The 24247-nt window shown below is 37.3% G+C and overlaps 1 pseudogene; it reads left to right on the top strand.

Moving 5' to 3' along the window:
• Positions 1 to 237: 237 nt before the first annotated feature.
• LOC127095126 (uncharacterized) overlaps positions 238 to 24247 on the top strand; it is a 56434-nt pseudogene continuing 32424 nt past the window's right edge.

The raw sequence follows: 24247 nt of genomic DNA on the forward strand, positions 1-24247 counted from the left end.
AGAGATATCCAGAAGTTGATGGATTAGAATGTAATCCAGATTCAACAGTCGAGGGATATGGGAAATGATGTGAATGTAATCGTGCTAGTGTTTAACACCCATGAGCGGGTAGAAATCTAATTTTATAGCAGCAATATCAACAGTGTTAATAGATTGGTATCGTCGTTGGTAATATAGTTAGCGGGCCCTATTCCGTATGCATCTGATAAAGCCGTGCCTTATTAGTATAACGCCACAATGATGGAGAATGGTCAAGAGGTTCCTTTACCAGTAGAAGATTTTGTGATAAATATAGCTGATATTGCAAAAGTGACACGTAGTGGTCATGTTTTCGGTCCGGTCTTTCTGAAAGAGGTAGTGGATGCTGCAGCCAGTAAGAGAGTGGAGATGCCAGTGGTGAATCCAATTAATGCTCCAGTGTGTCAGTCTAGTGAATCCATCAAACTGAAGGCTAGTGGTGATGATGAAGTGTTAAAATTGATAAAGATCAGTGAGTTTAATGTGGTGGATCAGCTGCTCCAGACCCCGTCAAAGATCTTCGTGCTGTCACTATTGATGAATTCTGAAGTACATAGGGAGGCGTTGCAGAAAGTGACCGGACAAGCCTATGTTGAACACGATGTTTCTGTGGATCAGTTTTACCACATTGTTTCTAACATCACTTCTTGCAATAATTTGAGTTTTTGTGATGAAGAGCTTCCCGAGGAAGGCAAAGATCATAATTTAGTGCTCCATATTTCTATGAATTGTAAGGAGGACGCTCTGTCCAATGTGTTAGTCGATATTTGTTTGTCTTTGAACTTGCTTCTGAAGTCAACTTTGTCCATACCTTCCTATCAAGGCGCCCCGATGAGATACACTGGCGTAATTGTCAAAGCATTTGATGGTTCCAGAAAAATTGTCACTGGTGAAGTGGACCTTCCAGTTAAGATTGGTCTGAGTGATTTCCAAATTACTTTCCAAGTGATGGATATCCACCCGGCGTACAGTTGTTCATTGGGAAGGCCATGGATTCATGAGGCAGGAGCAGTGACATCTACTCTGCACCCGAAGCTTAAATTTATGAAGAACGACAAGCTTGTCGTTGTTGGTGGAGAGAAGGAATTATTATTGAGTCATATGTCATCCTTTTTGTATGTTGAAGTTGAGGAGGAGGTTGGAACATTGTTCCAAGCCTTGTCTATTTCTGAAGTGAAGAAAACTGGGGCACCTATGTCTTCTCTCAACGATGCTCAGAAATCTATTGAGGCTGGAAACACTGATCAATGGGGCCGATTGATAGAGATTGCTGAGAACAAGAATATGGCCGGATTGGGACTTCAACCAGGGTCATTCAAAATCAAAGCTAAAGATGTGCAACTGAGTTTCCGCAGTGGAGGATTCATTCATGGTAATGATCAACACTCAGCTGTTGTGATCGAGGACAGTGGTGATGAAGCTGAAGCCTGTGCCAACTTTGTGACGCATGGCCAGATTTGCAACAATTGGGTTGCTGTTGATATTCCTACTGTTATTCACCGATCTAAGTAATTTGTTTTTTTTTCATTTTAAAGAAAAATCATTCTCCTATGCCTAAGGGAGAAGTGAACATTTTTGGGCATTTCAATTATCATCAATAAAATACAATTTTATTCATCCACGTCTATGATGTTTTACTTTTACTTTTTGATTTTCTGAAAATGGTAATCACAAAAAAACATAAATAAATAATAATCTTCCATTTGCATAATATTTGGCCATAATTACTTCTCTAAAATCAAAATATCAAATCATTATGCAGGTTGGTTCTCAAACCCATTGAATACAATGATCCTACTCCCTCTCCAAATTTTGATTTCCATGTGTTTGAGGCTGAGGAAGAAACTGATGATGAAGTATCTGATGAATTATCTCATTTACTTGAGCATGAGGAAAAACCCATTCAGCCGTTTGAATAGCATATTGAAATAGTCAACTTGGGTTCCGAAGACGATGTGAAGGAAGTCAAGATTAAGTCTCAACTATGTCCAGAGGCTAAGAAGGGGTTGATTGACCTTCTTCGAGAGTATTCTAATGTGTTTTCTTGGTCCTATCAAGACATGTCTAGGTTGGATTTTGAGATTGTGGAGCATAGATTATCGTTGAAGCCAGAGTGCCCGCCAGTTAAGCAAAAGTTAAGGAGAACTCATCCTGCTATGGCAGTTAAGATCAAAGAGGAAGTGCAGAAGCAAATTGATGATGGTTTTCTTGTTACCTCTGAATATCCGCAAGGGGTGGCCAATATTGTGCTTGTTCCTAAGAAAGATGGAAAAGTCCGCATGTGTGTTGATTATAGAGATCTAAACAAAGCTAGTCTCAACGATGATTTTCCTTTTCCACACATTGACATGTTGGTAGATAATACAACTAAATTCAAAGTGTTTTCTTTTATGGATGGATTTTCCGGTTATAATAAAATCAAGATGGCACCCGAAGATATGGAGAAGACCATATTCATTACACCCTAGAGTACATTCTATTATAGAGTGGTGCCTTTCGGTTTAAAGAATGCTGGTGCAACGTACCAGAGAGATATGACCACTCTTTTTCATGATATGATGCATAAAGAGATTGAGGTTTATGTTGATGATATGATTTCCAAATCGAGTGATGAAGAAGAACATGTTGAGCATTTGTTGAAGCTATTCGAGCATTTGAGGAAGTACAAACTCCCCTTGAATCCCAATAAGTGTAATTTTGGTGTTCGTTCTGGTAAGTTATTGGGCTTTATTGTCAGCGAGAAGGGTATTGAAGTTGATCCTGCCAAGGTCAAAGAAATACAAGAAATGCTTGCGCCCAAAACTGAGAAGCAAGTCAGACGTTTTCTCGGCCACTTGAATTATATCTCAAGATTTATATCTCATATGACTGCCACATGTGCGCCTATCTTCAAGCTTCTTCGGAAAGATCAGTCTGGTGATTGGACTGAAGATTTCCAGAAAGCTTTTAACAGTATCAAAGAGTATTTGCTTGAGCCTCAGATCCTATCTCCACCTGTTGAAGGAAGATCATTGATCATGTATTTGGTTGTGCTTGATGAGAGTATGGGTTATGTTCTTGGTCAACAAGATGAATTTGGGAAGAAAGAATGTGCAATTTACTACCTCAGTAAGAAGTTTAGCGATTTTGAGACTCGGTATTCTATGCTGGAAAAGACTTGTTGTGCATTGGCTTGGGCTACTAAGTGTTTGCGCCACTATATGTTGAATCATACTACTTGGTTGATATCCAAAATGGATCCAATCAAGTATATCTTTGAGAAGCCTACTTTAGTTGGGAGGATATCTCATTGGCAAATGTTATTATCAGAGTATGATATTGAATATCGATCTCAAAAAGAAATTAAGGGTAGTGTCTTGGCTCACCAACCGATTGAAGATTACCAGTCAGTGCAGTATGATTTTCCTGACGAAGAGATCTTGTACCTGAAGATGAAAGATTGTGATGAACCATTGCTTGAAGAAGGGCCAGAACCTGGTTCCCGTTGGGGCATGGTATTTGATGGAGCTGTTAATCAGTATGGTAATGGCATTGGGTAGTGATTATTACTCCTCAAGGCACTCATTTTCCATTTACAGCTAGATTGACTTTCAAGTGTACAAACAATATGGTTGAGTATGAAGCTTGCATTATGGGGCTTGAAGAGGCCATTGATCTCAGAATCAAATATCTTGGCATCTATGGAGATTCAACTTTGGTTGTGAATCAGATCAAATGTGAATGGGAGATGAATCAACCCGGTTTGATACCATATAGAGATTATGCAAGGAGGAATTCAAATTTCTTAACAAAGGTTAAATTTCGTCATATCCCTCGAGATGAAAACCGGATGGAAGATGCTCTTGCAACGTTGGCTTCAATGATTATGGTAAAGTTTTGGAATGAAGTTCCCAACTTGAATGTGATGCGTCTTGATAGGCAAACTCATGTGTTTGTTGTTGAAGAGGTAAAAGATGAGAAGCCGTGGTATTTTGATATTAAATGTTTCCTCCAAAGTCCGATTTACCCGCCTGGGACATCTTTGAAAGATAAGAAGACTTTGGGGAGATTAGTTGGCAACTTCTACCTGAATGGTGATGTACTCTACAAAAGAAACTTTGATATGGTCTTGCTCAGATGCGTGAATAGACACGAAGTATACATGTTGATGACTGAAGTCCATGAAGGTTCCTTTGATACTCATTCCAATGGATATGCTATAGCTAAAAAGATGTTGAGAGCAGGTTACTATTGGCTGACAATGGAATCTGACTGTTGCAATTTTGTGAAGAAATGCCACAAATGTCAAGATTATGCAGATATGATTCATGTTCATCCGACGCCGTTGAATGCCGTTTCCTCTCCATGTCCTTTTTCCATGTGGGGAATTGATATGATTGGTATGATTGAGTCCAAAGCTTCAAACGGATATCATTTCATTTTGGTGGCTATTGACTAATTCACAAAGTGGGTTAAAGCAACATCGTATGCGAATGTAACCAAGCAAGTTGTAGTGAGGTTTATCAAGAATCAGATTATATATCGGTATGGTGTGCCAAGTAAGATCATTACTGACAATGGATCTAACTTGAATAATAACATGGTGGAAGCTCTTTGCAAGGACTTAAATATTGCACATCATAATTCTTCTCCCAACAGACCCTTGTTGAAGCTGCGAATAAGAACATCAAGAAGATTATTCAAAAGATGGTTGTGACGTATAAAGATTGGCATGAGATGCTCTCATTTGCTTTGCATGGGTACCGTACATCCATCCACACTTCAACAGGGGCAAACCCTTTCTCACTTGTTTATGGTATGGAAGTTGTGCTCCTAGTAGAGGTTGAGATCTCATCATTGCATGTCGTGATGGAAGCCAAATTGACAGAAGCTTAATGGTGCCAGACCAGATATGACCAGTTGAACTTAATTGAAGAGAAGAGGTTGACTTCCATGTGTCATGGTTATTTATATCAGTAGAGAATGAAGAAATCATTTGATAAGAAGGTCAGACCTCGTGTGTTTAGAGAAGGTGACCTTGTGCTCAAGAAAATTCTATCCTTCAAACCTGATGCTAGGGGCAAGTGGACTCCTAATTACGAAGGCCCGTATGTTGTTAAGAGAGCCTTCTCAGGAGGTGCTTTGATTCTTACAACTATGGATGGTGAATTGTTCACCTGTCCTGTGAATGCCGATGCAGTCAAGAAATACTTCGCCTAAAAAGAAAAGAGCAGCTCGCTAAGTTGAAAACCCGAAAGGGTGGCATAGGAAAAAATGAGCGTCTCGGTATATTGAAAACCCGAAAGGGTGATCCAGGAAACGTTTAGAGACCTAAAACAGAAAAATCGTCCCGATAGATTGAGTACCCCACCTTGGGGCAATCTAGGCAAAATTAGGGATTATGGCAAGTAACTGTATTCGTTTGGTCCGGGTCATTAGAGACAGTTTTAAGTAAGTCATTCGTTTCTGATTCCTCATTCTCGACCAAAGGCAAGAGCATAATGGGTATTGAAGTTGGTAGGGAGAGTAGTGATCATTGTATTTAATGTAGCCCTTTTCCATGTAAATTACCGTTTTTCAAGTTTATTAAAGATCTATGGAGTCTTGTCATTTACAGACTACCATTTTATTAAATAAAGTTGAGCTTTTCATTCAATTGTTTCTACTCTTATTTATTTTTCAGCTAAAATAAAATTGAATTTTTATGATGATAATTTTGAAATAAATTAATAAAAATCATTTTTAAAATAATAAAAGCAATCACTTTAAAAAGCAGTTAATTTCAGTAGAGAATATCAACAGCAGTCTAAGAACAAGTAAGTCTTAATAATGCAGAGCCTTGTTGGTCTTCCCCAAGTAGTTGGTTTGATGATTCCCAAAGCAGTTCATTATTTGTACCCAGTAGAGTTGAATTGGTGATCAGTTCGTTCTACAAATCATTTTCCCAACTGAGTTAAAGGTTCACATCCTCAGCGGTTTTCCTAGATCCTCCGAGCATAGCTTTATCTCTTGTACTCCTCTTCGGAGTTCATCTTCAGATACGTCAGTGTTAATTCTGAGCAGTATTTGATTTGGTCCCTTGTGAGGTCGTCTCCCATTTGATATGGTGTTGGCCTAAAAATCCTCGCAGAATTGACAACTCGAATCCTCAGCAGATCTTATCTTTTTCCTCTAGCCAAGATTGAGATATTCAAAGTCAGATTATTTGTCTTCATCCCCAGCATCTTCTCCAGTTGGTGTTTCCATCTTGTTGAGATTAGCCGAGTGTTGCAGCGATGATTCGAATCTGTGATAGTTGTATCCTTTGTGATGGTTTTGTCAGCATAATCATCAATCATATATATACATATTCACGCATAAAACACAACATCAGATATTTCATTGTACATTTGTATTGCATTTGTTTCCTTATGTCTGATTCCCTGCTTTGGTGATATTATTTCTCTATGCAAAATTGGTGTCTATCCTCCTTCAATTGTAGAGTGTTAGTCCCCTTTAAGATGAAAGAATCTAACCTTTCTCATTTCCCCACTGAGTTATTTCCTCGTGGATGATTATTGTTTCAGTTTCCTCCCCAGTTAATTATCTGGATGGAACCACTCCCATTGAGTTATGTCCTCATTGGGTTGAGTCCCTGTTTAATGGTTTCTTTCTAGTTCTTACATAGATAGATACTTTTGTTCCCTTGAGAGTCTATTACCCAGTAACTGGTAATTCTCTTCTCGATTTGTGAGTACTTTACTTTTGCCCAATACCCGATAAATGTAATTTACTTCCTTCATTTTTCCCCAGCGGATTCGTTTTCACGTTTCCCCCAGGAAGTCTATCCTTGATATGTTCATCCTAATCGATGACGGATATTCTCCCTTTGTGGTTTTCTACCCAGTAAAAAGGTAGTTGTAATCCCTATTTTCATTCCCCGGTAGTTGTAAATCCTATTTGATATTTTCCCCAGTAGGTTGTTCTTACCCAGTAACTGGTAGCGAATACATCTCCTTTTTCCTCAGTGAGTCATCCTTGATATGTTTACCCTAACCGATAATGGATGTCCCTCTGTCAGAATACATAATCTTCCTACCCAGTAACCGGTATTATATAATATATTTTTGGTACTCCTGCGTTGAATATCTTTCTTCCCCATTTGAGTTTGGTTCGGGTATCTCAAATTTGTTCTGATCTACCTGCTCCCCTGTGGATTTTCCCCTTATTCCCCAACCGAGTCCTTCCATTAATTTATTTTCATGGAATTTCCCTCTTGTCTCTAGTAGTTTTTAAGTCGTAGCCTAACCTAAGCATAATCTGTTTACCCCAATAGTCTTTGTCTCCCTAGTGAATGTTCCTTATGGAATGCATTATACTCCCGTGGACTTTCATTCTCTCCTAATTCTTTTCCTTTGTGGAAATATTTCCACATAAAGATTATTTTTAACATTCATATCATATGCATCATGAGGTTTCTTAGGGACCACAATTTATTTCTATATTTTGTTATTTAAGTCCATTCTACTGATTTGATAAAGAGATTTTAACCTTCACATCCTTAGTTAGAACGTCCTTAAATAAGGCAGCTGTAAGACTCCAATTTTGACCCTAAGATCCCTCATGTCATCTCATCATATGCATTGGCTTTGGGATCACAACTTGGCATCCTTCTTACCCGTTATTCATTGGGTTTGTATTGGGAGAGATCACCAAGCATATTTGATTGCATCATACTTTGTTTTTCATTATTTACTAACCAAAATACCCAAAAATATGTCAATGTATAGTTTACTTCTTTTGTAGGTAGTGTGTGTGTTCACCTATGCCTCATCAAGCTTATATCTAGGGATTAAGACCCTCAGTGAAACGATACTAATTAAGCGAGGAAATTGACTCTAAACATAATATATGAATCCCCATGATCTTCATATATCATTTTGATCAAGAATTCATCAAGAGTTTGAACTTTGTTTTCCCTGGAAACCCTAATTCATCTTGGTATCTTATGTGACTTCTTCAACAAGTTTCCTCATCAATTGATCAAATATTTCAAGGGATACTTCACATTATATCATCGTATGCATGTATGATCCTCCATAAGTCCCAAAAATCAAGAGAATGTCAAGCTAGAAAGATGGTTCATGGTGGTTGATCAGAGAAAGTCAACTGGTCAAAGTTGGGGTTCCCTAGACCCTATCTCCTACACGTTTTGTCATATGAAAATGATTCTAAGAGAAACATTACTCCTTACGACATTAAAAACAACTTTCATGTGGAAGTCAAAAGCTAGTTTTGCTTGGAAAGTCATTTTTTTTGGTGAAAGATTATAGGTCATTTTGTCTGAACTCTAGTTAGGAGGTCAACTTCTAAGGACCATAACTTGCTCAATTTTTATTCTATGAAATCCATTCAAATTCTATGATCAAATTAAAGGTGTCCTTTTCAACTTTTATGTTTTAAGAAGTTCAAATTAAACTTTAAAATGCATGTTACAAGAGGAAACATTATAGGTCATTTTGGGGCATTACCATTGAACAAGTGATTTTCCTCAACTTCTAAAATTCATAACTTCTTCATGCCAAATCTAAATGAGGTCTAATTTGTGACCAAATTTAATAGGTTTTAAAGACCTACAACTTTGATGATGGGACGTTTTGCATTTGAAGTCCATAGCAAAAGTTATCCAAGGTGGAAGAAGTGAACATTTGACTTGGTACTTAGAAAATTTTCAAATATGTTTGATTTTCCAAACTTCCACCTCAAGATTCATCATGATACAAGCTTAAAATGGAAAAGTGTTCAACATGAAAGTTGTTCCCCTTGATCTCACCTTTCCAAAAAGTCCCATATCATCTCATTTGGATCAAAATTGAAGTACTTGCGCATGGGTGCAATGCATGGCCCCATTTGGAAGATTTTCATGACCAATCTCCATTCCATATTGCATGGCTTAATGAATTGCTTTCAGCATCACATGTGCATGATTTTGGACTCTTTGACATCATTCTTTGGGCTTTGTACACGCCCATGCAAGCTTTCTTGAGTTCATTACCATTTTTGGAGTTTGAATGGAAGTGTGCAAAAAGCATTTGAAGAGCCTATAAATACAAGTGCCATGAGCTCAGAAATGCATGAACACCTTGCCCAAGCTTTGCGAAGACAACTCAGACCCCTCACTCCATAGAATTTCTTGAGGATTTCATTGAAATCGAGTTTGAATTTCACCTTATGTTTTGAAGTTCAAACTCCAAGAATTTATTGCCCTTTTCATCTCAATTGATCACTGCAAGCAAGAGGAGGAAGAATCAAGCAAATCCAGATCAAGATCAAGTTGAACTGAAGCTACTCGAAGGTTAAATTTCAGAAACTTGATCTCTTCGATTTTCTCTCAATTCTTAACTATTCTTTGAGATTTTTGGTTGGCTGAAGTCCTATCAATGTAGGCAACATGACTGAGTTGCTTTGAGGTCAAACTGAAGCAACTCAGTTCGTGATCCTCAAAATTCTAATCCGTGTATCTTATTATATACTTGGAATTGGAGAAAATTGAGGTCAAATTCGTGATCCTGAGCATTTTCTCTTCAAATTAATGTCATTTTTTTCCATTTTTCATGAAGTTTAGGTTGAACCAGTCTGGTGGTCCTCACCGGAGAAGATGACCGGAGCTAGGGCTCTGGTGGTGTGTTAGCAAGGTTCCAACGATCTGATCTTGGCCCAACGTTCTAATCTTGGTCATTGTATTTATAGGCGCTTTTACTCAAGTCCACCATGGATAGAGCATGTGGTCATCAGATATGCCACCTCAATTAATGAGGGAGATCTGATTGCCCTTGTTTTTTTTGTATTTTCTTATTTTTCATTTAATTTCTTTATTTTCTTTAATTCATATTAATTTCATTTTTAATCCAAAAAATATGTGACTTTCACCAAAAATCTTTAAATATTTTTCTCTTTAGTTTTCTGAATTAAAATTAGTTTTTGGATTAATTTTGATATTTTTCATGAATTAAATGTTTTTGTGCATATTTTTAATTGTTTAAAAATACTTCTGACTTTTGAAAAATCATGAAATTTTTTGTCTAAGGTCCTTTGACCTTGTTTGACCTAGGATAAATCTCTTGGCCATTTATTTGGTGTTTTAAAGAGATTTTAGGTTTTGACTAAATTAAATTGAATTTTAATGCATTTTTAATTTGATTTTTGAATTAATTAATTGTTTAAAAATTATGTTGAGCCATTTTTATGGTCTTATGATGTTTGCCTGTTTGTTTGAGCCTTGGTCAAGGTTGATTTGACTTTTATTGAATTAAAATAATTGGATTTAGGGGATTGATGAAATGTACATTTCATCTCCCAAAATTAATGAATGATCTTAATTTGATAAAATTCCTCGCATGACCAAATTGTGTTTCTTTCACTGACCAAATGAAGTCTCAATATCCTAAAGCTAATTGATTAATCAATGACCTTGTGTCAGATGAACCAATACAAGTATGGATGAGATAGGTCCATCCCTTTTGATCTTTCCTTTTAGTGTGTGGTATGTTTTAGGAGTTTGGTTCATTATACTAAATCTCTAACATGCATTAACACCTAAATATTTATTGCCCGACCTCAGATAGTTATGACTTCTACATATGTCCAATTATGATTGCTTAACATAGAGCTAAATTTGACCCTAAAGGCATAACATTCTAGTAAGTGAGATTATAAGTCTCCCATATTTCATGGTATTGTGTGGAAACATGGCCTATTTTACTTCTTATGGAAGATGTCTTAGTTCAAAGATTCATGCTTGTGAATAGATGGTTGAGTGTTATCCAAAGAATGACTTAATCAATTGAAAAGCAAAACCCTACTAACATCCAATTAACTTTGACTAACACTTGACTAACTCTTGTTAATATTGCTTTACTTTCAACTAATTTACTTTATGCAATTTAATTTCTAGTCATTTATCATTCATTGTCATTTACATTTCATTTAATTTGTTTATGTTTATGCCATTTTAACTTTGCTCATTTGAGCCATATCTTGTGATTGTATATATTTTTTTGTGCATTTTGATTTTGTTTGTGGTCTTAGGACCCTAAAACACTTAATAAACAACAAAAACCCTAAAAAATGTTTGGTGGACTGTTGATCTTGATATGAACTTTTGGACTTAGAACAAGGCAACATTCCCTGTGCAAAAAGGACTTGACCAATGCCAACATTTTGAGACTAAGTTTTTGAGAATTGAGCCTTCATCTAATGCAAGTATTGGGATTCATTTGAGCTTATCTTCTACATGGTCTTGATATAAGTTGTTATTTTGATATTGTGTCTAATACTTCATTCTAAGTGGATCAATAAGTATTTTGTCTGATACATGAGAAGACAAAGAAGACTGCTAGCTATGGGATTTGCTTGCTTAGATGTGGCCATCTTTATTTGATTCCTTGATCTTCATATTGGTAATTGCTTGCTGATTACTGCTTGATTCCAAGTCCAAAAGGGAAAGTGGGATTTCTATATGACACTCTTGTCTGTTGGATTGCATCCCATTAGTCAGATCTTTTCAACTCTTAACTTTTAAGTTTATGCTTAGGATTAGTCTCTTCATCTCCTCCCACTTCTTAAATTTCAAAACCTCTCCCGCTTTTCAAAAAACTTTCTTTGGTTGTGATTTCAAATTTAGAACTTATTTCAAATAGAAACTTTGGCCTTATGCCATTGAATTTTTAAACTCTTTTCTTAAATCAAACCTGTAAGTAAATCTAATCATATTGACTTAAAATTTCAAAAGACAAAAATAACTAACACTCATTCAAAGCTTTGGGCTCTTTGTGCCTCTTTCAACTTAAATTTTGTTAAAAGCAACTCACCCATTTTTGAAATTGATACCACAAACTATGAGGTTTTCATCCCTCATTTTTATGTTGGTACATAGGCACAAGTCCGAAGGTCTTGTCAAACACAAAAATATAATCAATGAATTCTTTTCTTATATCCACACTCTATTTTTCTCAAACATCTTTTATCTCTGGCATTTTGGGTGCTAACACATTCCCTCTGTGTAACCAACCCCTAGGACACTTTGGGTGCTAACATATTCCCTCTGTGTAACCAACCCCCTTACCTTTAATCTCTGGCATTTTATTAGTTTTGATTTGAAAAGTTCTTATCTTTGGGTTTTGTTTGTACTTTTCCCTTTTCCTTTGGAAACAATAAAAGCGTGGTGGCAACTCTGGTTTTATTGACGTTAAGCTTACCCATAGCTTGATGGTCATGAATTTACCGCTACACAATCCAAAGATGCCCCACTGAGGGAATCTTGAAAAAATGCTTTAATAGTTGATTATCACTAGAAATAGCAGGCATTTTTCGGCAGTATGCCCTAATGTGAGTCATAGGGTCGCTATTTCCCTTAAAATTTTCAAAGTCTGGGACTTTGTCGCGTCAAGACATAAAACATCGGTGCTCTACATTTCCTTGAGCTTCTCCTCTATAGCCTTTACCTTCCTCTCCGCCTCGTTGGTTGCTGACCGAAAGCGTCATACTAAGAACCAACCCTTGGGCTAAAGAATGCATCATGTTGCTCATCTATTTCAACGTCATGAGGACGAGGATTGACGTGTGAAACACCGTCGGGTGCACTTATGTTACAAGGAGGGTCAACTTTAGGAGGTGGAGTCAAAGTCTGGACCACTAGAGGGATATGAGGATTGGTAGAATTGGCATGTTGGTTCATATCCTCTTGCATTTTTGCCATAATTTCTTGGCCTCTCGCGATTGCTTTGATAGTCTCCATTATCTTCCGCATTTGGGACCGTACTTGGGATACTTCTTCCTGAAGGGCAACTTGGTTTTCTTGAAGTTGCTCCATGACATCCTGTTGGTGTCCTCGTGTATCGTATCGGAAAGTCAGCTTTGGAGAGTGGTTCTGGTTAGAAAAAAGGGTGGATGGATGAGTTTTTATGTTTTTATGTTTTGAAAGATGTAAATGATGCATTAATGTTTTTTTTATGTTAAAGAGCATCTCTTTTTAGTTATTCGTGTTTATTCGTTGCAAAAACTACTTGACGATTTAACTTCATAATCATAGATAAAGGAAAACACAATAGAGAAAATCACAAGCTTTCATTCATCCTTTGAAGGGAAAATAGATTGCAATACATGGAAGTTGCAAAATACAAGTAATGGAAACAAATAAACCAACTAGATATCCATCCTAAAAGTGACCCCTTGAGACATGCGGAAAGCCTCAATGTTGGTGATGATTTTGGCCATCGTCTTCTTGCAGAATTTGACGAAGTTATTCGTGTTTTATCAGATCAGTCTCCTTTAACTTGTTGGGAAAGTCTTGAAGGGCATAGTTAGTTAGCACCTCCATGTTGGCGTATTTGTCCCTCCACTCATTGTAAAGGGCTTGGAGATTGTGGATGATTCCATCCCTTTGAGCAATGGCAGCTTCGGCTCCATGGAAACACTCCTCCCAATGTCTACAGTTGTTTTGCAATCCAACATAGGCTTGCTCATAGATCCCCCTCTTCAAGTTCTTGATTTTCTCGTGAGCTCTCCCAAGGTTGAACTACTCACGCAAGAAGCTTCAGTGAATCTTTTCTCTCTCTAGCCGTTCCTTGGCCAAAAGGTCCTTATACTCTTTTAGAGTGGTCCTTAGCTAGAGAATTTGGGCCTCATAATCTTCCCCCGCTTCTTTCTTCGTGGCATTAGACCTCTCGACAGTATTCTCAAGGTCCCTGATGATTCAGAATGCTTGATCCAACTCGTCATTGCGGAAGTCTAGCTTAGAATTAGCTCCTTGTAGAGCTCCACCAACCAAAACTATTTGGCCCTCGGCTAATCGAAGCCTCTTCTTGCTATCTTTGAATTTTTCACAAACTTGCTTAACCTTATCCTCCAAGACGTGGTTATGTTCCTTGGCATGATTGATTTGGACTCATAATTGAGTGTTTTCCAACTCAAGCTCTTTGATTTGGCTGGTAAGTTTGTCCATGTCCTCTTGTAGGATAGGCTCGGGCTCGAGCATCAATGGGAATGAAGAAGGGTCAAACAGAAACGCCATCTTAACAACCCTAGCCCTCTATTTTTCCCACACATAGTAGGGTTCCTTGACTAGGATGTTTTATTTCCCTATTCTTGGTCAATACGGACTATGCTTGTCCAAGTTTTTTACACTCTTTTCACATTTGAATCAAGCGGATCCACGGTATTGATGACGAATGGAATGAAATCTCTTTCCTCGGGAGGACTCATCATGGCGTACCCTAGTTGTCTCTTGAGCATAGAAGGGTTGTAGTTTATGAAACCTTGCAATCGTATTAAGGGTACATTAGAGAACTTTTCACATCTTGTGATGCGTCTTTTGTATCCCATTCCCTTTTGTACCATATAATTGAGCTGGCGGAGAGAGATACGAACCTTTGCGGCCATGTCAGTTTGTTTTGAGTAAAAGGTCCACTTTGAGGCATGCGGACCCTCATCAATAGATGTAACATATGATCACAACAGAGGAAAGTACCTCCCTTCTCCTCATGCCTTGTATGAAAGGTATAGTAGAAGTCGGCAAGTAAAAAAGGCACTAGATTCTTTGTTAGAAGGACTTCAACTGCTAAATGATCCACGAACTTGTCCATATTTGGGAAGAGGACAATTCCATGAATCAAAAGTGCCAAGGTTGCACTACAGAAGTCAAGTCTTCCTTTTTTAATCATTTCCCAAGAATGGGCTTTGAGGAACTCTTAGGTTAAACCTTTGATAGATCCTTTAACGCCCCAATTGGCCACTAGCTTGTTGGTATTGATGCCCAAGGAGAGTGAGAGCACGGTCAAACAGAAGCCTTCTTCCAACTTCGGGAAAGGGTTATATTATTTGATTGACCAGTTGAGGAGTCTCTCGAGGTCTTCCAATGTTGGAGAGATTTGGAAGTCGGGGAAAGTGAAGCATCTTAAAGGGACGTCATAGTATTGGGACATTATAGTGATAGCTCCATAGTCAACCTTCTCGGTTAGAAGATCTATTATGTTCCCAAAATTGGCTCTAAACTTGTTGTCTTTGAGAGCTACGACCTTTGAGCAGAGGACCTTTAATGAACTGATGTCGGGACTCTTGAAGCGGAAGGTAGAGGTGTTTTTCATTGTTGAAGTATCCATGATTGTGTCAGAAAAAAGTCCTGTAATTTTGTGTTCGAACAAACGAAATTTTTTAAGAGCTTTGCTTATTATTTTGATGATGAATGAATGTATGAATGAATGTATGAATGAATGATTGGTTTATTACTTCCACATGATTTTAGGCATGGGTTCATGGTTTTGGATCATCGTGACGAAGCATGGAGTTAATAATGAATACTTAGTAAACCAAGGTTCTCGCTTTGTGTGATCTAAGGCTTTTGGAAAATTGGGTGTAAGACACTGCCCCTAGATTCATGGACTTCCTTGTGTGTCAGCCTCTTATGTCAATTTACTTGCCAGGCGACTGCCCCATCAAAGTCATCTACTCTAAGTGAGATCTTCATATCGACCCTTACGAGGAAGGCACCTCGGTGGCCTATACTACGCGATCATCGGTCTAGGATGGCCATAGTTAAAGGTTCTAAAAGGGGTCTTAGGGTCACTGAATCTAGTAAAGGAAAAGATGCTTACGCCGAAAGCACGACGGTCATCAATCCCCTTAAGAGAATCTACCACTAAGTGAGGTTCTCATACGACCCTAACGAGGAAGGCACCTCGCGGACCAATACTACTCAACCTCTCCTATCTCAAGTAAAAACTCTCAGACTCGGGTGGAGAGTATTTCACACAAGGTTTTTTCTTTGCAATCATTATTGCTTCCAAAATTCATCGTCATAGAGCCAAGGTTTCAGATCAACAGACAAACAAAGAAAATATGTACAGGTTAGCAACAAAAGCAATATATATAGAAAAAATAGATAACAGATGAATCTCCATGTGCGTAACATAAAAAACAACCCAAACTAGGCTAGACTTGCTTAGGGAATTTTGGCATCCCCAACAGAGTTGCCAACTGTCGCTACCGAGATTTTACGATAATGAAACTGGGACTAAAGAGATGCGAAAGGGAGGCAGAATCAGAAGATTCGCAACTGTAAGACCCCAATTTTGACCCTACGATCCCTCATGCAATTTCATCATATGCATTAGCATTGGGATCACCCCTTGGCATCCTCCTTACCCCTTGTTCATTAGGTTTGTTTTAGGAGAGATCACCAAGCACCATGTGATTGTATCATACTTGTATATTATCATTTTTCTAACCCAAACATCAAAAATATGTCTTCTCATTTGCCTAACTCTTTTGTAGGTAGGGCATGATCATCATTGATCTATCAAGTTCACACCTAGGGTTTAAGACCCTCATGGCTAATAGCATAATCAAGGATTGATCCACAATGTCTCAAAGCATAATATATGAGTCCCAATGATCTCTACATGTCATATTGATCAAGTGTTCTTCAAGTGTTTGGAGGTGATTTGCGTTGGAAACCCTAGTTTGACTAGGTATCTTTAGTAACTTCTCCAACAAGCTATCTCACCAATTGATCAAATTTATCAAGGGACACTTAAAAATTAGTCATCTTATGCACATATGATCGACCATGAGCCTAGAAAGTCAAGAGAATTGAAGGTTAGCAAGTTGGTTGTTGGTGGTTGGCCAGATGAATTCATCTGATCAAAACTGGGTCTCCCTATACCATATCTCCTACAATTTTCACCATGTGAAAATGACTTCAAGAGAAACGTTACTCTAAATTACATTACAAACAAATTTCATGTCGATACCTAGAGCTAGTTTTGCCTGGAAAATCAATTTCTATGTTGAAACATTATATTGTCTAAACCCTAATTTGAAAGCCAAATTCCCAAGGCCATAACTTGCTCAATTTTTATGAGATGAAATATTTCCAAGTTACACAATCAAATTCAAGATGTCTAATTCAACTTTGATGTTTGGAGTGAGAGCTAAATCAACTTTTATGAGCATGTAATATGAGGATACATTATAGGTCATTTTTGCCCTATGCCATTGAGCAAGTGATTTTCCTCAACTTCAAAAATGCATAACTCTATCATTCTAAACCCAAATGACATGAAATTGGTGACCATTTTGAAGGTATTTGAAAGAGATACAACTTTCAATTAGACACATTTCACATTTGGAGCTCACATAAAAAGTTAAGCAAGGTTGAATATTGAGATATATGGCTTAACACTTAGAAACGTTTTCAACATGTTGAAATTTCCAAACTACCACCTCAAAATTCACCATGATCCAAGTTCCAAATGAAAAAGTGTCCAACATCAAACTTGTTTCCCTTGATCTAAGCTTTCCAAAGACTCATATTTCATGAATTTTGGATGAGAGTTTCTAGGGTTGTGCATGGTCTTAACAGGGTTGTATCATTGGAAGAAATCAAATGCTCAAAATCCCATTTCACATTGCCTTGACATCCAAGCCTCATTAGAAATTCATAACAGTTGTACATGGATCAAATTGGATTGCTTCATGGGCATGTACACACCCATGCAAGCTTGTGCATCACCATGTCCAAATTTAGCAATTTTTCAAGTGTGCAAATATCACTCTCAAGTGATATAAATACAGGCCCTTGGAGCTCATTTCAAACACACCTTGCGCGCCAGGTTTCCCCCCAATTGAAACCCTCATCATTCAAAGAAAACCTAAGAATTTTCAACTTAAAAATTGAGTTTGAATCTCACTGTTTGGAGATTCAATAACTCCGGGATCCAAAGCTTTATACCATTGCCAAACCTCTTCTGCAAGCTTCTCAAGTGTGATCAGATCAAGTTTGAAGCAAGCAAGATCCATTTCTGCACAGCATTGAAGGTAAATTTCAGAAAACTTCTTCTCTTCGATTCTCACTCAATTCTCATCAATTCTCTTGGATCTTTGGTTGTCTGAAGTCCTACGAATGTGGGCAAGAAGATTGAGTTCCTTTTAGGTCAAATCGAAGCAACTCAGTTGATACACCTCAAAATTCAATCTCCTCATATCTTTCTATATGTGTGGAGTTAGTTAAAATTGAGGTCAGATTCGTGCTCTACGCCATTTTTCTTTCAGATCATGTCCTCTTTTATTATTTTCTTGATGGTGATGAGTGAACTAGTCCGATGGACCTCGCCTGAGAAGGTGACCGGAGGTCCAGCGCCGGTGGTGTGCAGGACAGGTTCTTAGCCATTGATCTTGTTTAAATTGTTTTAATCTTAAGCGTTGGTTGTGAATACCACGCATGTGGCGCGCTGACCGAGTTCCATCGTGGAACGCGCGTTTCCATCAACTTGATCTGCCACCTCAATTAATGAGGGAGATCAAGTGGTCCACGTTTTTTTCATTTTCTTATTTTCATTTTATTTGATTTGATTTTCATTAATTCATAGTAATTTTAATATTGATCCAAAAAATATGAGAGTTTCACCAAAAAAATTTAAATGAATTCCTCTTTTATATTTTGAATTAAAATTATTTTTTGGATCATCATTAATATTTTTCATGATTTAATTGATTTTTTGAATATTTTTAATTAATTAAAAATACTTTTAAGTCTCCAAAAATTCTTAAAAAAATTCTCCAAGGTCCTTTGACCTTGTTTGACCTATGATAAATCTCATGGCCATTTCTTTGGTGTTTTGATGACGTTTTAGGAATTTGATAAACCATATTTAATTTAATGCATTATCTTTAGCATTTTTTAAATTGAATAAATGCCAAATAATTATGTTGAGCTATCTTAATGATTTGTATTAGTTTGACTTGTGTTGTTGGGCCTTGGTCAAGGTTGATTTGACTTTGCTAGGTTAAGATTATTGGATTTAGGGGATTGATGGAATGTACATTCCATCTCCCAAAATGAATGAATGATCTTAATTTGGTAAAAGTCCTCCTTTGACCAATTTGTGTTTTGATCCATTCCCCTCCATCTTCATCTAATTCCCCTTCTTTATGCATACATTTCATTTGGCCTATGATATCTCAAAGTCCTAAAGCTAGTTGATTGAAAAATCAACATGAATATGGATGAGATTAGGCCACCTCTTTTGCATATTCTTTTTGTGTGTGGTATGTTTCATGAACATAGTCCATTATACTATGTCTCTAACATGCATTAACACCAAAATTTTATTGCCCGACCTCAAATAGTTGTGACTTCTAAATAAGTCCAATTACGATTGCTTAACATAACATTAAATTTTGACACAAAAGGCATAGCATTCTAGTTAGTGAGATTGTAAGTCTCCCCTCTTTCATGGTATTGTGTGGAAACTTGGCCTTTTTTCCTTCCTTTGGAAGATGTCTTGGTTCAAGTATCCATGCTTGTGATAATTGGGTTGAGTATTCTCCAAAGAATGACTTAAAAAGCAAAAGCAAAAACAATACTAACTTCTAACTTATTAACAACTAACATTAAATTCCAAGTCCTTTGCACTTTAATTTTTAAGCTTTATTCATTTGCCATTATTAATACCACTCTAATTGTTTATATTAATGCCTTTTCACTTTGTCCACTTGGACCATATTGTGTGATATATCTTGTTTGTGCATATTTTGTTTGTTTGGTATTTGACCATTAATGTACATAATAAGAAACAAAAACCCTAAAAGACTATTGTGTGGACTGTTGGTTTGATCATGAACAATTGGACTTAGAATCTAGGCAACATCCCTATGCAAAACGTACTTGGCCAATGCCAACTATCATGTCACCAAGTGATTACAGTTTGAAACTTCATCTGATACAGCATTGAAGATCCATCTAAGTTCATCTGCAACATGATCATTGTGTAGCTGTTATTTTGAACCTATGACTTGTGAAATTCATCTGTTACATGGCCAATTTGAAGAAGATTATGAAGTGGCTAAAGCTTGGATGTGGAAATCTTTATTTGATGCCTTGCTCTTCAAGATAATATTGTATGCATTGTTTGTTGCTTGATTCTAATATCCAAGGGAATTTGGGGTTTCTATATGGCATTCTTGCCTATTGGATTGCTACACATCGGTCAGATCTTTTCAACCTTTAACTTTTAAATTTGTGTTTAGGATTAGTCTCTTCATCTCCTCCCCATCTATTTAATTTCAAAATATCTCCCTCCTTTTAAAAACTTCTTTGTTTGAACTTGTTATTTTCTAAACTTAGACCACTTTGCAAACTAGAAACTTTGGCCTTATGCCATTGCATTTTTCAAACTTCTTTTCTTAAATTAAACTTGTAAATAAATTTAACTATACTTCACTATCATTCAAACCATTTTCTTGGCCCTTGTGTCTTTCAAATTTAATTTTTTGATTAAAAGAAATGCATCCATTTTGAAATTTGTATCATGAATTACGAGGTTTTGATCCCTCATTTTTTATGTTGGTACGTAGGCATAAGTCTGAAGGTCTTATCAAACACAAAAATATAATTAATGAATTCTTTTCTCACCCCCCCCCATTCTATTTGTTTGTAAACATCACTTTGTCCAAAATACATATGCACACAAGAAAGGGCTCCTTAGGAGTACCTAGGACACTTTGGGTGCTAACACCTTCACTCTGTGTAACCAACCCCCTTACCTGTAATCTCTGGCATTTTATTAATTTTGATTTGAAAACTTCTCATTTTTGGGTTTTGTTCGTATTTTTCCCTTTTCCTTTGGAAACAATAAAAGCGTTGTGGCGACTCTTGTTATTTGATGTCTTGCTTATCCATAGCTTGATGATCATGAATTTACCGCTACAGAAATTAAGTGGAAACTCTGTTGGGGAGTAGTCTCCAGTGGGTTTAGCCTACTTTTTTGTGTGTATATAATTGTATATATTCGATGTATGTATATTTGTGTGATAGAATCTGCTTATTGGGCTTGGTGATCTCTGAGTGGTGAGATAAGTTCTAACCTGAACTTGAGTGCAATTAAGATAGGAGGATGGTATAGTCATGTCCGACTTGTGTGGAGTAGTCCTTAACAAGTTGGCTTGAGATCCATCTGCTCAGTGGAGACCCTTTTGGATTTGGAAATGTCACACAAGTATTTATGGTTAGGCATTACTATCTCTAATTTGGGTCCGATAAGCTGAGCACCGTAGAACATTTACCCTCTCTTGGCCTATTTAGGACGTAGTGTGGAGACTGTTCAAGTGTAGACTTGATAACAGTTTTTACGCGATACTACACTCAGATGAGTTTCTCTTGAGAATATTATGGGCGATAAGTTAGTCATCTTAACCTGTAATATCCGATAGATAGAATTAAGACTCTGGGAACTTTTTAGAACATGATCTACAGGTTTTTATCCTTAGTTCACTCCTTTGGGATGGTTCTTACCCAAACTCCATGCTCGTGAACTACAATAAACCCTTGATTCTTGGTTGATCCAATCAAGTCTTGTCAATATCAATGGAACTTGGGTGTTGATAAGGTGTAAATCATAATCCACCAAAATGGATGATTGATCTTGACAATGACTTGATTCATCCCTTGACCTTTGTTTGCTTGCCTTGTGTGTGATCCCTTATTTGTGATTGTTGCATTCATGCATCAATGTGCATCATAGCATTCATCACACGAAAATTTCAAGGAACTGAGGTATTATTGGCAAATATTTTCAGACCATGGATTGTGGACGAAGGAACACTAAAAAGTACAGTTTTAGATGTCCGAACTTGAAAGAGTTAAGGAAGCTAGCATATTTTGTATTAGATCCCTTGGACTTCAAACAACATCATGGGAAGCTCTTGTCTATCTTATCTGCTGATGTGGTTGAAGGACTTTTGAGTGTATTGGTGCAGTTCAATGATCCTCTCTACCGTTGCTTCACTTTTCTTGATTATCAGCTTGTGCCTACGTTGGAGGAGTATGTCCATCTCTTGGGAATACCTATTTCTAGCAAGGTACCTTTTAATGGATTGGAAGAGATTCAGAGATCTCATCTTATTGCTGAAGCTCTTCACTTGAAGAAGTCTGAGATAGAGGCTCATTGGATAAAGAAAGGAGGATTGTTTGGATTGCCATATAATTTCTTCATCAAAGAAGCTACTGCTTTTGCTCAAGCTAGGTAGCATGGATGCTTTTGAAGCTATCTTTGTGTTTCTCATTTATGGATTAGCTTTGTTCCCTAACATTGACGATTTTGTTGATGTTAACGCCATTAGACTTTTCTTGATTGGGAATCCTGTGCCCACTTTGTTGGGTGATATGTACTTCTCTTTGCATCTAAGGAATTCTAAGGGTGGTGGAACTATTGTCTATTGCATTCCTCTTCTGTACAAGTGGTTTATTTCGCACTTGCCTCAGACACCTGCTTTTGTGGAGAACAAACAATGTCTACGGTGGTCTCAGAGACTCGTGTCTCTCACTAATGATGATATAGTTTGGTATGATGCTTCTTTGAGCAGTTTGGAGATTATTGATTGTTGTGGTGAATTCTCTAATGTGCCTCTCATTGGTACACAAGGAGGAATTAACTACAACCCTACTTTGGCTCGTCGTCAACTTGGGTTCCCCTTAAGAGACAAACCTAATAACACTTTGTTATAAGGTCTTTTCTATAAATAGGGTAAAGATCCCCAACATTTGAAGCAGAATATTGTGCATGCTTGGCATAATGTGCATAGGAAGGGAAGATCCGAGCTTGGTCCGTGCAATTCCGTGGCTTTAGAAGCTTACACTCTTTGGGTGAAGAAGAGAGCTTTGGAGTTGAAGATGCCTTATTGTCATACGGTGAACTGACTTGGGGTATTTTGCTTTTTATCGCAATGTCGCGGATAGCAAGAGTCGCCACCGACTTTTCTTTTATCCAATAAGGAAAGGTGGAAAAGAACAGGAAAGACCTCAATAGATTTTGGGTTCGGGAGGTACATTATACAAAGGGAAGGTATTAGCACCCTTTGTATCCATGGTTATCCATGGGCTCTTAATTGCTGGATCACTTATATTTTTGTCTGAAAAGTGTTAAAAATGTTTCGAAAAGAGAGTTTGACTTTGTAATGATTCTCGTATGAATGTATACAAAGTATTTATCTCGTTTGATTTTGAAGAACAGTTTAGAAAAATATAACTTGGTAATGATTCTAGTATGAATGTATACCAAGTGGTGATTTTCTAGGACTTGCAAGGTGTGAGGGGTGGAAAATGTTTTAGGTTATGATCCAGTAATTGAGAGTTATACCTTCCTAAGGTCGTTATGGGCATTTCCTATCCTTATGAGGGTAAAATTGTCCTTACTATTGAGAAGTAAGTAGTTTTATCCTTTGGATGTAAAAGGGTCATTGTAGGGTCATCGATAGGTCATTGAAGGCAACAGTTGTAAGGATACCTTAGCATTCGAAGGGACGATCATCATTTAACCGTAGGCTACACCGAAGGGTCATCGAGGGACAAAATCGTATTTTCGAAGGCAACATCCGAGGGACCATGATTTATTTTATGATGATTTAACCGAAGGGTCTTTGCTAAGTGTATCCCTACATTCGCGGGACATGACTGTTATACCGTAATACCGTAGGGCAGCAAAGAGAGGTCCAAGATCGCATATTTAAGGCAAAGTTTTACAATTAATTAGATAGCCGTAATCGATTAAGTAATTAGGTCCACATTAAAATTGATGAAATCAATACATTAAAATCAGCTGGGTAATTTAGAATGAATCTCCGTGTTAAAATTAAATAATTCAGACCATCTCCATAAGGGTGTCCCACAAAAAAAGTGGAAGACCTAGCCGGCCGTTTCTTAGGGAATATGTAAGCCTTTACACAATGTAACACACGGATTAGAACATCGAGATAAAGTGCAATTGGAAATTGCACCACAAAATGAACACAACAGTCATAAAATCAGGCCAAATAATGCAGAATGATAATAAATCTTGATTAGATAAACATAAGGCAGAACAGCCAAGAAACAAAACAGCCACTGTCCCGTTCGCTCCTGCTTCGCCTAGCGAAGGCTTAGCGAATGCTCGCTGCATGCTCGCTTAGCGATGTGCTAGCGAGCGGCTGCGGATTCTGGTTTTGATATCAGTACAATTCCAACCAATTCTATGCCTTATGGCTTTCATTACAGCAATTATAGGATTAATCATTTAAGGTATTCAGGTTCACGGAATTCACATGCAAAATCTAATTACATATCCAAAAATTTCACTCATGATGCATTAGATATTTAGAGATTATAAATTGGAAGCATAAAATAATAGTGATGCGCAAACCTGTTGCAGCTGAATGGTAACACTGAATCGGCAGATCACTT

Source organism: Lathyrus oleraceus, chromosome 6 (genome assembly GCF_024323335.1).
Source record: "Lathyrus oleraceus cultivar Zhongwan6 chromosome 6, CAAS_Psat_ZW6_1.0, whole genome shotgun sequence".
Taxonomy (NCBI): Eukaryota; Viridiplantae; Streptophyta; class Magnoliopsida; order Fabales; family Fabaceae; genus Lathyrus; species Lathyrus oleraceus.